This window comes from Hemicordylus capensis, chromosome 1 (genome assembly GCF_027244095.1).
Source record: "Hemicordylus capensis ecotype Gifberg chromosome 1, rHemCap1.1.pri, whole genome shotgun sequence".
NCBI lineage: Eukaryota > Metazoa > Chordata > Lepidosauria > Squamata > Cordylidae > Hemicordylus > Hemicordylus capensis.
Window position 1 is genome coordinate 252,244,314 of NC_069657.1, and position 18,630 is coordinate 252,262,943.

Sequence of the window (18,630 nt, forward strand, 5' to 3'; positions counted from 1 at the left end):
GCCAGCCCCCAAGCTTGTGAGGTGTGTCATAGTCCAGCAGCCAATAATCACCAATACTCGTGGAAGATATACTCCAGCCATCAAAAGTCACTGAGAAGCATCTTCAGCTAACTCTAGAAAAAGTCACCTGACCAATAGCAAATATACTATGTTCAGGGTTGTTGGGTCAAAGACCATAATAAAGTATTCACATTCATGGAGTTAAACAAAACATGTTTATCTTTTAACTGCACATGCCATGATAGCATTTCCATTAAAATCTCCTATGTATAATTTTAGTTATTTTTATGAGCTTAATTATCTCCTTGATTTTTTATGTTGCTATTTCCCAAGTCATGGCCATGGGCTGTGGCAACACATGGAGAAATACACCCCAGTTCACAGTCAGGAAATGGAAGCTGGACTAGGAATGACGTGTTCCACACATTGTGCTAGTGTGAATGGAGGAAGGAACTTAATTAAAACATTTTGGATGCTGGCACCATGCATACCAAAGGTTCTCAAAAGCATAATCATAAGTAGACTGATCAAGAAAACAGCATGATTAAAATCAAGGACTGGTTCTGGCAGAACATTATCCAGTTGAGTTGCCATTCTTTGTGCTCCTCCTGTTTCAGGACCACTTCACACCCAAGTGTGCTATCGAGTGTCTACTCCACAGGTTTCGCAAATCAATCAATCAATCAATCAATCAATCAATCAATCAGTCCACCACCCCCCACCCCACATCCAGGCTCTGGGCGGTTATTATGACCTCCTGTTGGGGATACAGTAGCTATACTTATAAGCATTAGGGATATGCACAAACCAAGGTTTGGCACCAGCAGGTGTTGGGGAGAGGGACCTTTAAAAAAGGAGTAGAGCATGTTTTCCGTTGCCTCATGCAGCTTCCTGATTCTGCGGCGCTTCCCCCAACAACCTGTGTGTGGTGCCGGCACACTCTTGGCCTCTGTGTAGGCGTGGACACCATTTGTGCAGTCAGCAACACCATGCTGAAGACGCAAATGGCATCCGCACATGCATGGAAGCCACGTGCTTCCATGCTGGCACAGTGCACAGGAGCGCCATCATAGCAGGAAGCAGCAGAGAGAAGATAAGGACCTGCTCTACTCCCCTTTAAAAGGTCCCACTCACCTCCCCCCCCCCCACCAGCAGCACCGAACCTGTGCATGAACCTTGGTTCGTGCACAAGCCTAATATGTACCTTCAATTGTTGCACTGCAAGTATAGCTGAAGTACCAGCTTGAGGTACCAAAGGGGGGGGGGAAGTGTAATGAGTGAAGTGGCCCTAATGGAAGGTACTATGTCCAGAATCCTTACCGAACCATGGTTTTGTCTAGCCTTGTGAATACTTGGGGAGAAAAGTTTATCATGAATTATCGTAGAAGGCAGATGAATACTGAGATGTTATACAGCACTTCTTGTAGAACTGTAAGAGTGCTGGAGATAGTAATGCCTTCATCAGGAGTAACTTGAGCTATAAAAGAGACAAAGGGCAGTGTCTCTTCTAGAACTCAAACATTCAAGGATCACATAAGACCCCCCCCCCATGGAACTACATGCTTCAGAATGTATGTATGGAACAACTTGTTTGAATGTAAAGCTTCATGTCAACATCTCCATGGCACATTTGGGGAGAACGGAAGAATCTGACTGGGTCAGACCAAAGGCCTATCCACTATTTCCCACAGCACTTGACCAGATGCCTCAGCAAAATCTTCAAGCAGGAGATGAAGGCAGCATTCCCTCCCACTATTGCTCTCTAGCAACTCCCCAGTGTTCAGCGGCACACTGCCTGTTGTCATGATTCCCAAGCCTGACTCTTCCTGATCTGAGATGGACCCTGAACCTGTCCACCCCTCATCTGTCACAGACCCTGAGCCTGACCAACCATCAGCCAAGACAGACCCCGAGCCCAAGACAGAATTCAAAGCCCTGGCTGCAGAAGTGGGACATGAGAACCCCCCACTCTAGAACTTGGGGGCCCCTGTGCCTCTGGAACCTCCCCTTTGCCCTCTTCCTCCTGCAGCTCAGAGGAAGAAGCTGCAGCCATGCCTCAGCTACGCTGCAGCCAGTGACTGAGGAATAAGGCGTGGCCACACTCCAGATCAAGGGACGTGGCCAGGGTTCACTTCACTTGAAAAGGGCTCAGTCTGCTGTAGGTCCTTGCTGCAGCAACATAATTGCCGAAGCTTGTAGTCTGTCCCTTGCCCTGTTCCTGTGTAGCCCTGATCTGGCTTTGACTGACTTGACCTGCCTGCTCCCATATAGACCTGATTTCTTAACTCCTGACCTTAACTTGACTAGACCCAATCTCCCATTTCTCCTGTGTAGACCTGACTTCCTGGTTTCTGATCCTTGCATGTAACCTGACCTCAACTTCTGCCTAGCTCCACTGGTGAGTCCTCACACTGCCTGGCCCTGCAAGTCCCAATACCTGTAAACCTGGAGGTAACATCAAGCCATAATAATGACTAGTAGCCACTGAGAAACTTAGGTTTAAAATCAGCTGTTTGGGGACAGGGGGAGGGATGGTAGCATTGTTATGGGGGTGGGGGGTCAAAATGGGAAGGGGCACCAACCAAGGCAAAGGTGCATGTCAGGAAACATCTGCAAGTTTTATCTCACTAAAATCATGCAATTACTTTCCCCTAGGAATGAGACTCATAAGCATTTGCAATGGAATTGGTACTTCATGGAGCTCTTGGTTTTTGAAGACCGAGTAGCCAAGGCAACCATCACTTCATCTCACAGAGATTTCATTCTTTTTAGAGCTACCATTAGTATTTGACTCTGTGCATCCACTGCACCAGATTGTTACTTACTGCAAGACTTAACAATAGTAACTGGAACTAAACTAGAATGCTGCCTTTAAAAAAGAGAGAGAGAGAGACTCTTCGGGGATTTTCAAGTGAGATTAAATCTAAACTTGCTTGAACCTGGACTAATTTCATTATGAGTGGAAGACCTGAAATTATCCCAAATCTCTAGGATGTGGTCACTCCAGTTTGAGCTTGAAGTAGGTTGGAGATGGAAGGGGTGGAGGGTGGCCCAGGAGAGTCTGTATGCCTTCTATTCATGTCTCACACTATTCTTCAGAGAAACAGAGATCTTCAGTTTCCACAGCAGCCAGTCAATTTGGCTCCTCTCTTAGTCACTTAAAAACCACCCATTGCCAAAATAAATGCTTTACTATTAATAGATGAAAAGCACAGCAGAATTTGAGAGAGCATACCTTGCCCCTGTGAAAAGAATCAAACATCAAGCCTCATGTTTTTATGGCCTTCAGCCATGCCACCCTGAGCCGAGAACTAGTTGGTTCCTAGATCAAACTAGGCCAGACCCAGGAGGAAAAACCTCCAAGGAAAACCCCAGTTGCTTAGGGAAATGGTACCAGCAGTTCTTCCATAGCTGTGGCAAATTGTACTTGAGATCCTTCCAGATGGTGCTAAGCTATCGGACGGGCAAAGCTTTCATGCAAGTTCTAAGCATGAGTTTACTCACCACCCATACACACATTCCTGAAGGCTTCCATCCTCCTTCCTAGCAAGAACTCCTGCTCTGTTCAGACACTCAGAAGGGACCTTGCACAGTTTTCACAACACCACCAGTCGATTCACTCTTGCTTTCCAAGAAAAACCGATCCCTTCTGCATTACTACATTTCTGGTGAAAAGTAGTTCTACTTGGTTCTTCTTGGAAAGCAAGAATGGGTTGGCAGATGGTGTGGTGAAAATTATGTGAGGTCCCTACTGGGCATCTGAACACAGAATGAGTTCTTACTGAGGAGGAGAGTAGAAGCCTGCAGGCATGTGTGGGTGTGAGTAAACTTACACTAAGAATTTGCATAAAAGCTTTTCACAACCCATAGTTTACTGTCATCTGAAAAGACCCAGAACCAAAGCTCAGCACTGTAAAGCTGTGGGAGTGGTTTGAATGTTATCTTGATTACTAAGGATTAAGCTTTTGGCCAGAATGGACATCATGTGCTATTCAATTTACATTTTGGATGGTTTTAAACCTTATTAGAAACAGTATTCTCCGCCAAAATCCTGGGATCAGACACAACCAACCCCCTCCCCCCCTTTAGTTGCATTTTGTTTGATACAGACCATTTTGTTATGATATAGCATCCATCTGTTTTAGAAAAAAGAGAACCCCTCTCTTCTCTTTCAGAAAACAAGAGTTCAGGCCTACTTGACTGCAATAATGAACCTGGAAACATTTACAGGAGTCCGTCCCAGCCTCACATTTAATGTGTCTCAAATCTCATGACTTCCAAGCCCATTCCATGTTCTTGAAAGCTAGTTCAGAGCTGGTCAGCTCTCCAGTTGTTGTTGGATTACAACTCCCATCACGCCCAAGAGCAAAAGGTTACAGCTGCATATGGTGGGAGCTGTAGTCCAACAGCAGCTGGAGCGGCTTGGACTGGCCACCCCTGGCCTAATTGATAACTTTTTACCATGTGACAGCAATACTGTGAGCAGAGTCCAATGACAGAAGCAGTAGCCTTCAGCCTTTCGGATCAGGGAGGCACCTTTAACCCTGACATACGACCCCACTTTTAACTTTTTTTAAAAATCTGCCCCTCTTGCTCCTTCTCATTTGCCCTCCATTTCCACCCCTTCTTTCCCCTACAAAAGAAGTTAAGTGGTGGTGGTGGTAGTGCTGCCCTACTTTTGGTTGGGGGCACACAACCCACTAGTAGGCCAGTGAACCAAGGGGTGATGACTGCATTAGAAAGCTCAAGTGTGAGAAAGTCACCAAAAGGCAATTTCACTGTGCCAGTCTCAAGAGTAGGATATCTCCACACTTGTGCTGCCCTCATGTAGCATTTAATAATGGGCTGGTTCAAACTTTATACCCGCTCACCCTTCTGCATCATGTGCGGGAGGAGTGTGGCTGTGGCTGCACACATTCCTCCCCGGCCCAGTGTGCACCACACCCCACTGCTGCATTTCTGGGCTGTGGATCCAAACTGTTCCCCAAGCAAGGATACAGGAACAGGATGGCACACAAGGTGGACAGGAGGGAGACATGTGCACCCACACCCCCACGTGGACGGGCTGGCAGACCTATTGTCCGAACCAGTTCCGTGTTCCTAAAATTGGTAGAACCTCCTTTCTTTTCAAAATTCCAATATCATTTGTCAGTTTCAGAGAAGGCGATTTTAATATTAAAACCACTATCTGTGGCAGAATATCACACACAGACAGGAATTTCCCTTTCAACAGAACAGCCTCCACGACTGCATAATGAATGGCTAAGCGAGGTGTGATGTTTAAAAGATGTGTCTAGTTCGGGTTTATTCTTCTTCTTTAAAGCAGCAGTTGGGCAGGTGCCTCATCTAGAACTGGGACTGCAGTGCAGAGGAAGGGGATGTTTTTGTGAGGAGCCCACTAGAGATGCACAGCAGAGGGCGGGGAGGTGTGTGTGTCAGTGGGAAAATGGCACAGGGGGGGAAAAGTTAAACACCTAATTCAGACTGAGTCCCTGTGCAGCTTTATCAGTAGTCACATCCGTTGTTTAAGGGCTTTAAGAAAGGAAAGGAAGTTGACGACAGTATCAATAGGACAATATCAATACAAAGTTTAGATAAACTAAGTGAACAAGAGCATCCTCACTGACAGCTTTGCAGATGTCCCAGCCCACACTTGATGGAACGCTTTACGAATTTGCATGTCATCCTTGTGCAGGGGTCATGCTATCTCTGAATCGTTCCCATTTTAGTATATGTGCTGCCAATTTTAGTAGATTTGTATTTACAACTCAAAATCACGTAGTCCCCCCCCCCCCGCCCGCTCCCGCCACCTTTACTTTTTCTTTAAGAGTCACAAGGAAGCAAACCGACAGCTGGAAACAGCTTACTCTCTCTCTCTCTCTCTCTCTCTCTCTCTCTCTCTCTCTCTCTCTCTCTCTCTCACACACACACACACACACACACGCCACATGTTGAAGTAAAACCAACCTTTCATTAAAAAACCCAAACATATGCACAAGTGAGAGCGCGTGTGTGCGCACACAATCACACTCACACACACACACGTGTTCTTTTTTTAATCTCCTCTCGGGTTTGTAGCCAGTGACAAGAACAAAAATAGTCTGAATCACGAGGTGTAATTTTGCATCCTGGCCTTCAAGTGTATTGCTTCCCCTTTCCCCAAACAAGAAAATAAAGAGAGCCACTACTGCTGTGTCCTGTTGTTATCACAGGCCCAAGTGTGCTGAAGGCTTTCGGTCAGCAAAGCCCCACCCTCCACTTGGCCTACTGCATCTGCTGCTTCTGGCTCCCTCAGCAGGGCCCTGTCACTACAACTAGTACTGCAGGAAGGAAGCTTTGAAAAAGAAGAAGTGGCTTTGGCTGGCAGCTGCTACTGCCTTTTATTCCACACTCACAGAAAAGGGGCAGGGGTGGGGGAGCAGGGAGAGAGACGGAAGTATGGAGGAGGTAGCAACTGGTTTTCTTTGTTGACATGGGATTCCAAGGCACCGCGCCCCACCCCCCTGCCCCCAATTATTTCATATTGCTGTTGGAATGACACAGTCCTACTTTGAAAGCAGTCTCTTTAAAAACAAAACAAAAATACCCTTCTCTGCATTTATTAAAACACAGAATTACAACAGGATTCACATCCATGTGACTATATAGCAGACTTAAAATTTGTTGCACAAAAAAAACTTTTAAAAAGCACACTGCATGCATGCACACCTGTTCATTTTTATTTAGTTACAAATAAGCCGCTTAGTAGGAAATGGGCCTGTGTGTAATGCAACTTCAGCAATTTATCGGGTTGTCAGATTAACATACATGCCTGTTTGAGTTGCAAGAAGCAATCTCCTGCTCTCAAAGTTTATCTGTTTCAATTTCCTTGATTTCTGATCTTTGACCAAGAAGTCCAATCAAATGCATAAAATCAGGCTAATGAAAGTGTATATTTTCTGTGACTGGACAGGATACTTAAGGACAGGGTAATGTGCTAGAACAATCCTACAGGACTAAAGATAACACAGATGAAAATGGCTCAGGGCATCTTTCAGAGGACTGGTCTGAGCTAACTGATCACTCACTTCCTGGACAACAGGATCAGGACTTCTGTTCTTGGGGAGATTCAATAGGTGGGGTTAGAGAAGCAGCAGCATCTCAGTGGTGAATTCATTGCTGTCATAATTGAGTCCATCCACCTTGCTGATGTTTGTTCTCTTCTCTTTCCTTAAACCTTTCCCAGCATTATGGACTTCTGAAGGGAGCTTTGCACAATGTGTCTGATGTATGATAGTTTGAGCCTGGTCATTTGTGCCTCGAGTGAAAATTCTGGATTAATTTGTTCTATGATCCATTTGTTTGTGTTCCTGGCTGTCCATGGTATCCTCAAAAGTTTTCTCCAGCACCAAAGTTCAAAAACATCAATGCTTTTTCTATCTTGCTTCTTCAAAGTCCAGCTTTTGCACCCATAGAGTGTCATGGGAAAAACCATTGTCAACTATTCTAATCTTTGTAGGTGTAGACATGTCACGGAATCTAAATATCCTTTCCAAGGACTCATTGCAACCCTACCAAGTGCTAGTCTGTGGCCTATTTCTTGACTGCTGGATCCTTTACTGTTGATGGTCGATCCTAAAAGACAGAAGCTATCTACTACTTCAATATCTTCATTATAAATTCTGAGGCTGGTTGCTGTACCCATTGTTATTAGTTTAGTCTTCTTTACGTTTAGTTGTAGTCCCATTTTTTCACTGTGCTCCTTGACTTTCATTACTAGAGCTTGCAGATCACCTGCATTCTCAGCTATTAGAGTGGTGTCATCAGCGTAGTGCAGGTTATTGATGTTTCTTCCTCCAACTTTAAAACCACACTCATCTTCTTCCAATCCAGCTTCTCTCAGTATATGTTCAGCATATAAATTGAATAAAGAAGGAGAAAGTACACAGCCTTACTCCTTTGCTGATCTGGAACCATGTTTCTGTTTCACCATGTTCCATCTGGACTGTGGCTTGCTTTCCTGTGTTTAGGTTTCTCATGAGAACAATGAGATGTTCTGGGACACCCATTTTCCTAATGATATTGCACAACTTGACATGATCAATGCAATCAAAGGCTTTTCTGTAGTCAATAAAGCACTTGACTTTTTTCTGATATTCTTTGGCTTTTTCAATTATCCAGCGTGCATCAGCAATAATGTCTCTTGTTCCTCAGCCTTTTCTGAAACCAGCTTGTACATCTAGCATTTCCCTTTCCACGTAAGGCTCTAATCGGCGTTGGATGATCCTGAGTATTATTTTGCTAGCATATGAAATTAAGGATATTGTGTGATGGTTTGCACAATCTGTTAAGCCTCCTTTTTTTGGTATGGGTATGTAGACTGACCTCTTCCAATCTGTTGGCCACTGTGTCATTCTCTAAATTTGCTGATATAGTTTGGTTAGAGCCTTGACTGATTCTTCTTCTGTTGTCTGCCATATTTATATAGCTATTCCATCAATTCCTGTAGCCTTCTGACTTGGTAATGATCTAACTTCATCTTCCCATACTAGAGGTTCTTGCCAGAAGGGAGTGTCTTCTAGAGCATCTTGGATGTTGACGTCCCTGCTGTACAGATTTTCAGTATACTCCTTCCATCTGTTTGATCTTCTCTGAATCAGTTACTATCTGTCATTTGGCATCCCTTAACATACTTATTTGAGGTTAGAACCTCCCTCTGAATTTATTTATTTGAGGTTAGAGCCTCCCTCTGAATTCAGAGATCTTTTGGAAAACTTGCCTTATTTTCCTATGTCTATTTCCATTCTCAAAGTCTTTACAGATGTTATTGTAGTACTGCTCCTTGTCTCTTCTAACAGCTTTCTGAAATTCCCTATTAAGTTCCTTCCTGTGGTCTTTATCTTTCTTGACTTTGGCTTCTCTCCTCTTCTTGGCAATTTCCACTGTCTGTTCTGACATCCATTTTGCTTTCTTCTGTTTCTTGGTCTTTGGCAGTCTCTTTTCACATTTGTCTTGATAAATAGGTACTGCTGTACCTATGTTCAAAATAATGTAACTATGTGTACACACTATATACAATACTCATGGTATGAATGTTGAACATAGTGTGTGAATAGGGCTCTTGTCCCTCTTCGTTTTCCTCACCTTGGAAGTGAGTTTCAAGTAAGCGCTGGCAACTTGACTCAGTACACTTCCAGATTCTACTTTTCTGAGATATGGGGCACAGTGATTTTTTGCTTCCTTTATCTAAGCAGTTCTATGCACGTATAGAAACTGTATAATGAATCACATTATACCTTTCATAGGCTGATCCAAACTTTTAGTGCCCATATCTTACAAATTGTAGGCTGCTGGAACACTTCCAGCATGTCCCGCTTCCCATCTCATTTTGTTTATTTTCCAGCTGCTGAAGAGTTCTGTTGAACTCAAAAGCTCCCCATATGATTGGGATTTTGGTTGGCCCTAAGAAAAGCATTACTTTGGTTGTTTCTTTTAATAGAGCAAGAGGGTCACCTACAACTTTATAACAATTGGCTAGTTGCTGACAACTAAAGGGCATTGTGGGGCAGACCACTTCTTTTGTCCATTCTTGCCTCATGGCATTTGCATTTTGAAGCTGGTACAAACTGTTTTTTAATGGAGCTCTGTAACCAAAGGTTGACTGTTAGCAAACTGCTGGCTAGTTCCCTTCCTCCATTAAGAAGGCTGATCAAGATCTTCCTTTTCAGGGAGGCTTTTAGGACCCAACAGTTTTTCTGGAACTGCCTGCTTCATGATGCTGTTTTATTTTCCTTGTTCTGTGTTGTATGCCTCATCATATTTTGTTGAAAATTACTTTAGGGGTCTTTTTTGGCCATGAAGCAGAGTATAAATGCAGAAACAACTAGTTCACACACAGAGTACAAAGTTGACATGTGGTGGTTTCACACTGAGAATACAAGCCTTCAGATTTGCAAGGGTGCCTCCTCCAAATATTAAATATTTTGTGGACTGTGTAATTCATTCAGCCCACAGAGTGCTTGCAAACCTTCTGGTTTAGGCAGGCAAGTAGATCACTGCTTATGCTACAGTGCAAAGGTTAATCTGAATGCTGAAGGTTCCATTCTCATCTAAATGATGACTAGAAACAACAAGGACTTAGGCCTAAAGGCAACAAGGGCCTGATTCTTCTCCATATCAATCAAGTGAATTAAGGAATACATCCCAATCCCCAGGCCTCTTCCAATGCAGCTGAACTTACAGGATCATCTTTGTCTTGGAGAGAAAAAGGATGTATATAGAGAAAAATGTTTTGTATAGAATAAGAAACAGCTAGTCAGTCAGTCCTTTATTACGGTCATGGACCAGTGCACAATAAGAAACAGCTAATTGGGGTTTTTCTACCCCTCAATCAATTTTTAGCCTACTTTCCAATATGCTTATGAGATCACCCGGCATTCTGTGCGTCTGTGTGTGTGTCCCACCGCCATCAACTTCACAATGCCTGGACCTGAATATGAACCAAATTGGGTACAATTGTAACGACACATAGTGAAACCTCAACGGCATAGTTTGTGATGATGTCATCCACCCCAATTCAAGATAGTGGACACAAACGTTTGAGGTGCAATTGGCCAACTTGTGAACCGCCTAACCAATTTGAACCAAATTTGCTGCAGCTGTAGAGGCACATGGGGAAGTCTCAGTGGTGTCATTTGTTATGATGTCTGCCATCTTGGATTGGGGTAGGTGACATCATCACAAACCACACAATTGAGGTTTCCCCATGTGCCCCTACAGCTGTAGCAAATTTGGTTGAAATAGGTTAGACAGTCCACTTGTATCTCAAAGGTTCACATGTCCACCATCTTGGAATGGGGTAGATGAAATGTGAACCTTTGAGGCACAAATGGACTGTAACTGATTTGAACCAAATTAGGTACAGTGACACACAGGGACACCTCAATGTCATCCACCCTGATCCAAGATGGCAGATGTATGAACCTTGGAGGTGCAAGTGCACCAACTTGAAGACTGTCTAACCTATTTGAACCAAATTTGGTACAGTTGTAGTGAGTGACACAGGGCAGGGATGTGCACAAACCAGTTCAGGGGCCCTTTTACAGACCTCTGAACCGGTTTGAAGGTCCAGCATTTTGGCTAGTTCAACGGCAGGGGTTACCTTAAGGAGCAGAGAAGATACTCTCTCCCCACCCACTGGCTCTATGATTAGGGGTAGCAGTGTACCTCCTTGCCACCCTGGTGCACATGCACACATCGCACACACACTAGCACTGGGCACTTCCAGTCCAATGCACACTTGGGCAGCAAGGGTGGGGAAAATGTGGCAGGGGTTAAGGGCACCCTCTTTGCTACTTAAAAGGTAACACACACACACACCCCATTCCATGCACATCCCTAACACAGGGACAGCTCAGTGGGGTAGTTTGTAATTATGTCATCCACCCCAATCCAAGATGGCAGACATGTGAACATTTGAGGCACAAGAGATTTAACTTGTGGACCTCAATTTGTACCAAATTTAGTCCAGTTGTAGAGGTAGTGAAGGGAAAGTAGGCAGATTAGTTCTTACAAGAACAACTTGTTTAAAAGTTGCTCATTCTAAACCAGTCTTGTGAAGGAATTGACCTGAGCCCATATGATGGGTAATCCTGAAAAATGCATCAGAAGATAACATATTGACATGTGATCCAGATATTCATGAAACCATTTAAAATAAGTAAGTTTAACAGGTTGGTTGGGGGGGGGGCAAATATGCATCTTTTCAGAAAGGAAAATCATGTAGATTTGCAGCAATTCATTTGTTTAGATTGGCGACTAATTTTTAGTGTGGTTGTATAAGCCATTTTGTCTGTAGTAAATGGTTCTGTACAGATAATGAGACACACTTTATCATAGCCATAAGGAAATTCCAATTTTCACTTTCTGTCAACAGGAACATGTTTCCACTGTGCTGCTAGCAAAGCTTTTCAGTCAGGCTCCCAGAAGCCTCCCTGCTTATGTTCAAATCTCCAGGCTTGGAGATCTCTCTCTGTATATGCTCAGGAGCCTCAAAGCAATTGTGAGCCCTCCGTTTGTACACAGGGCAGGTCACTTAGTGGCAAATGGGCTAGTTGCCCCTAGATTTGGCTACAACAGAGCAAACTGGAATGGGGAGCAGATGCATGCCTTCCCTATATGGGAACCCCCTAAGTAGACCCTAGAAGTAACTCAAAGTGAGTTAACTCTCTGTCAAGGCCATCCTGCACTCAGGATGAACTGTCCTGGCTTTCTTCCTCCTTACACAAAAAGATAGCAGTGAGCTAATGTGCCAACTGGCTCAGCAGGAAGAGATAGATAAGTATGCAAAGGTAAATCTCCCCCGATCAAGTAGGTTGAGCAAGCAAGGAACCCAAGAGATGCACCCATCAAAAATAGAGATTATATTATGCAGATCCCCTTCCTCACAGTCTATGCACTCTTATCACAACTCCCTCGTATGCTCTTGGGGCTCCATCGGGTCCCTTGTGCCCCTCATTTGGGACTCCACTCCAGCAGCTCTTTGGACGATTTGCTGTCTACCGGCCACCACGCAAGGTGGTGTTCAGTATTTTGTGTCATTTTCCAGATCGGCTTTCTTGCCTAGCCTGATCTCCCCAGTCTCTCTCACCAACCTGGGAAGCTGGGTCCAAGGAGGAAGCACCCTCCTGGAGTCGCCTCCAACTACTAAGCCCTCCAAACTTCCTGCCTCTGACCAGCTGTCCCTGAGGAGTCAGATTCTGCAATTATTCCAAAAGCCCTGAGGTCTCATCCTCCAGATCAGGTGATATGAGCCTTCATTCCTCATTAGACCCCAAAATCTATCTCTGTTCCCCTTTCTTAAATCCATCCCCCTCCTTCTCTAAAGCCTCTTTCTCTTGCCTCCCTGGGAACTTACACAATTAGGACTCTAAGCTAAAATGCCTCATTGCAGTTAAATACAGTATATTTTTGATAGTAATATTGCTTTAACCACAAAATTCTCTTTTCTGTACCCTCCCCCTACCATATATATATTTGACACTATAACCTTGTCTCCATCCAGTCATTTCTTGAGTCCAAACATTTGGACAATTTAAAACTGACATGGAACTGACCCACAAAGCCCAAACATTGGGGTGCTGATCAAACACCCTAGGGCAGTTCCATTAACAACTGGTTCCATTCACTGTTAAAACTCGGGGAAGTTTTATATCTTTTGGAAAGGACTGTGCCATCTCTATATTGCAAGTAGTACACAGTACTCTTTTGTTTACTAGAAATATTGTGAATTCTAGTTAATAGGAAGAGGAAAAGTTCCCCTGTCTGTGAAATGGCATTGTCCTAGTCCCTCAACGCAAATTAGGTCCCTGAAGTGACACTGGCAGCATTCAATGTCAGTCTTACCATCAGACAACTGTAGGAAGTTGCTTCAGTCAGTATTTTGCAGAGAACAGCATGTTTGCAGTAGCAAGAGCAGATGGAAATCAGCTCTATCTATATAATTAATTCCTGTAGAGGGTTTATATGCGTGGGGATGTGGCAAACCCTGCCCCCGCTGCAGCCACGTCCAATGGTGGGCCCAGAGGGGGTGACACATGCAAGGGCAGGAGGGAGGAGCATGCACCAGGAACCAGTTGGGAGGCAGTTGGGGTGGCGGCAAAGCCCCGCCGCCCTGAGGAGGAGGGCGGGAGGAGGATGGGCAGCGGGAGGAGGGCGGGCAGTGGGTGAAGCCCCGCCACTCCGAGGAGGAGGATAGCAAGGCGGAAGGAGGCGGCAGAGGGACGGCCTGGCCCTGGCTCCCCGGGGTGAGATGGTGGCAGCATGGTGGGGGGACGGCTGGGTCCAACTAGAGATACAGGTGCTCTGCACCCGGGCCCACTAGTTTTATTTTTAACACATGTATGCCGTTTCTCCCCCTGCCCCCCCCAAATTCAAAGTAGTTTACACCAACCTATTTAAAAGTTACAGTTGAGAGATCAACAAGACCCATAAACAAACCCAAGAGCATAAAACAAAACAAGCTTGTCCTTCCAGTATCCACCTCTTTCCTAGCCTGTTATATGGGAGGCAAGGATGGATCAGCCAACCAGCAAGGGATCCTAGTGGCAGCAGATGGGTGTCTGGCAAGAAGCACAGATGTGCACAATAATATTTGTACCAAGGATATATGCATGAAAATGAAGATGGGCACCATTCTAACATGCCGCCTAGAGTGCCACAATGCCTATGGCTAACCATAGCAGCAGCTTCCATTCACAGATGTCTCTGCGATTAAACAGAAGCCATCCAAATAAATCATATGATGAACAAACCCTACAGAGTTTGCCCTTCAAAGCATTCTTAGATGAAGACTTTTATTATTTATTTATTTATTTATTTATTTAACATATTTTAATACTGCCCAAAACTTATGTCTCTGTGAGGTTTACAACAAAAAACAGAAAAATTAAAACAGTTAAAATATAAGTGATAGCAAAAAGTTAACACATTACAACAATTTAAAAAGTTAACACAATATTTTAAAACAATGTTGACATTAATAATAATATATCAATATTAATAATAGTAATATTGTATGACTTGGTCAAACAATTTTTTTTTTTAAAGGCTGGTGGCAGTGTGGAGGAGAATGGTGCCAGCCATGCCACGTAGACTTGTGTGCCTGACTTGAGAAATCAAAATGCCCTTTTCTCCATCCATACACATGACCTTAAATAGGTTGAAGTCAGGAAAACAGCACTCCTGGAATACAATGCCTGACAAATGGCAAACTTGGGCTGCAGAAAACGTGGCAGCCACAACATTATACCGGAATGGAATGCCTAGAAGTCAAAGTACCAGGGACTTGGTTGTTGACATGAAAAAAATAATTGAGATGTTACTCTAAATGACTGTTTAAAAAAGCCTATAATAAATCAGATATGAATGGCTCATTCACATTAATCCTCACTTCACTGTAAGACACCAAAGATCTAACCACTAGCCTGCAGCATTTGTAAGACAAGCGACTGCTTTCTCTATAGCACAATAACTAAGTGTTTTGACAGCAAATATTGCTGGTGAATTCTGCAGACGAACAATGAGGCTTCCTAAATCTTAACTCTCTTCTACAAACAGAAGTGTTGGACAAGCCCTGCCTGCCTTGTACTATCATCTCCTCACGTTTAGTGCCAGAGATGCATTAGGAGTTGTGCAGAAAACCAAATTTATTTTGCAAGTACAAGGATAGTACAAAAGGCACAAGTATTAATTAAAAACAACAACAATGAATTGCAGTTGTACTTCTAGCTATAACTTTGTGTCCACAGCCCACTTACTTGGAAGTAGCACCCTTTCAAAGCAGTGGGATTTCCTCTCCAGTAAGCAAACAGGCTGCTCACTTCATTACTGGTATCTGGGCTTCATGATCCTAGCAAGACACATTAGCCACCATGTCACATGTTAGACAGCAAATGCTGTATTATACAGCTCAATGAGACATATTGTATAATAGAGCAATGAGAATGATTTAAAGTGAGCCATCCATATTTACATTTAAACAGGCAAGAAAGGTGTAGAGAGCTTTGGCAACTTTCATTTTACCATAATTGGTCTTTATTTTCATGAAATAGAGTGATTTTTTTTTTTTAAAAAGTTAGTTTTGACTCTCCCACTGTTACCAGCACAACAGGTTTACAAACCATTCATTTTAAAGTGTTGATTTTGGCATTTGAATACTGTTAGGTTCCTAATGCAAGCATGCTTTCAGTGTACAAGCCAGACAATTGCAAACAAACAGTTTCATTGGCTGCGGTTGGTTATAAGGAAAACCAGCTGTTAATAATTCTGAAGTAGAACTATTGTGGCTTAAAAGTAGGAGCAAGCGGGTGCTTCCCTAACTTTACAATCCAAACACCATTGGTACTGTTCCACAGGAGGGAATTTGATCTCTTACTTTGTATTAAGCATACTCTCTACCCATACCTATTTAATAGATATGTGACATATTTTCCCACTTGGTATACAAGTTGCTAGTGTAGAGTGAATGCATATCTACCCATTTTCTATCATCATGAGCCTTCCCAGACAGCAGGCTTTACCACGGGTTTCATGCAAGTTCGAAGTTGACAAAAAAACCCAACCCGATGCAAAAAGTGGATTGTTTTACCACGGATATAAAATTGGGCTACACTAACATGCAATGAAAACCCCGAATCGTGTGTGAAGTGCTCCCCGATAGCTCGCAGGGACTTCAGGGTAAATTTGGCCAATATGTGAATGCACACCTCCATTCCGGAGGAGATGCGAACTAAAAGCTGGGGGTGAAAAACTTCCAGAGGGCATGCTCAACACTGCTCTCCTTACTTCAGTCTCCACTTTGCTAGAGTGCACCAAAATCTGACAAATGAAGTTACACACATTTTGAGGTCAGATTAGCACACCAGCTTTCTAAATTGTAGGATGAGAAATTCGTAATACTTCTGAAATTCCATGAGTCCCTAGGCACTTGCCTTTCCCTTTGTTTGTTTCCTTATCATACTATGAACCACATGTTCCATTAAAACAAGCTAATATTGTTAAACACTGGAGGGCATTACTGATCACTACTAATTAGACAGTAATCAGTGGCATATGCACACACTGGCATTAAAAAAAAATTCTGTGCCCTGTATACATTATACAAAATGAAACAAAACTGCATATTTCCCCTTCACTTTGCATAATTCATTCAACTTCAGCTAATCAAGGAGGGAGGCAAAGGAGCCAGGCAGGACACAAGAGCCCTGTCACGCTTGCCTACTGGAAACTATATTTGACCAGTCCTCCTCTGGCTTCTGAGATTTTATTTAATTATAAAAAAAATGTATATTCCCCCCCTTTCTGCTTTATGTCAAAAGGATCCAAGGCAGTGCTTTTGACTCATATAAAGCATAATAAAGTCATTAATACTACACAAAACACAGGAAAATGCAGGTAAAGAAATAAATCCTGAGGTGGAGAGAGAACTTTTCTTTTAACAGCAAGGCCAAAGGATACTGGAAACAGGCAGATCTTCCACCTGGTACCTAAACACAATAAGAGAGAGCTGAGCAGATCTCCCAAGGCAAGGATTCCACTTCCTGGCACTACCACGGAGAACACCCTCCAGCTTGCCCCAGCTAGCTTCAATTCTGATGGTGGGAGATCACCTAAAAGGGTCTTTACCAATGATAAATGCATAAGCAAGTTTGTGTGGAAGGAGGCAGTCCTTCAAGCATCCTGGGTGTGGCAGCCATATTTCGAAAGGTGGTATAAAAATTGAAATAATAATAATAATAATCCGATAACCTGCCTGCCAACCATATTCAAATTATTAACTGGAATAATAGCAGATGAAGTAATGCAACACTTATTAACTAACAAACAGCTTCCAGTTGAACAGAAAGGAAATTGCCCGAACACCAGAGGCACAAAAGACCAGCTGCTGATTGACAAAATGATTTTAGAAAATTGCAAGAGAAGAAAAACAAATCTAAGTGTTGCATGGATTGACTACAAGAAAGCCTTCGATTCACTGCCTCACACATGGATACTAAAATGTTTAGAAACAACTGGTGTCAGCAAAAACATTCAGATATTTATTTAAAAAAACCAATGAGCATGTGGAGTACACAGTTAACAATCAATGGCGAGACACTTGGACAGGTTAGCATTAGAAGAGGCATTTTCCAAGGGGACTCACTATCCCCTCTGTTGTTTGTAATCGCCATGACTCCACTTTCACAAATACTAAACAAAACAGGCCTCGGATACCAAACATCTAAAACATCAAGTAAAATCAACCATCTGCTGTACATGGACGATCTGAAGTTGTATGGAAAGTCCCAGTCAGAAATCGAATCACTGATAAACACTGTCCATATATTCAGTAGTGATATAGCAATGGAGTTTGGACTAGACAAGTGTGCTGCATTAATAATGAACAGAGGGAAAATAACAAAAACAGAAGGAATAGAACTGCCCAATGGAAGCAAGATCAAGAACCTGGAAGAGAAAGAACATTATAAATATTTGGGCATTCTCCAGGCTGATAACATCGCACACACTGAAGTTAAAAGAAAAGTTGGAAGTGAATACATCAGGAGAGTTAGAAAAATCCTCAAGTCCAAACTCAATGGCGGGAACACCATACAAGCCATAAACACCTGGGCTATACCTGTTATCAGATACACTGCAGGAATAATAGACTGGACCCAGGCAGAGCTAGAGGCGCTAGATTGTAAGACCAGGAAAATCATGACCATCAATCATTCTCTGCACCCCCACAGTGATGTAGGTAGGCTATATCTCCTTGAAGCTCAGGTGGAAGAGGAATGCTGCAAGTCCATCAAACAGTAGAGGAGGAGAAAAGAGGCCTTGAAGAATATATAAAGGTCAGTGAAGAAGATGCACTTCAAATGGTCAATAACGTGAAACTATTCAACACCAATGAAAGAAAGCAGGCCTACAAGAAATAATAAGTCAAGAACCGAGCAGAAAAATGGAAAAATAAGCCACTGCATGGTCAATATTTGTACAATATAACTGGAAAATCAAACATCACCAAGACCTGGCAATGGCTTAAGAATGGCAACTTGAAGAAAGAAACAGAGGGTCTAATACTGGCTGCACAAGAACAAGCACTAAGAACAA

General features: G+C 43.2%; 1 protein-coding gene and 1 non-coding gene across 2 annotated transcripts in view; both read right to left on the reverse strand.

The window, feature by feature from the left end:
* Positions 1-18,630, reverse strand: part of SERTAD2 (SERTA domain containing 2) — a 175,030-nt gene that overhangs the window by 119,228 nt on the left and 37,172 nt on the right. The window lies entirely within an intron of this gene.
* LOC128341346 (U6 spliceosomal RNA) lies at positions 5,651-5,753 on the reverse strand. Its single transcript, XR_008314361.1, has one exon. It is a non-coding gene; the product is annotated as a U6 spliceosomal RNA (small nuclear RNA).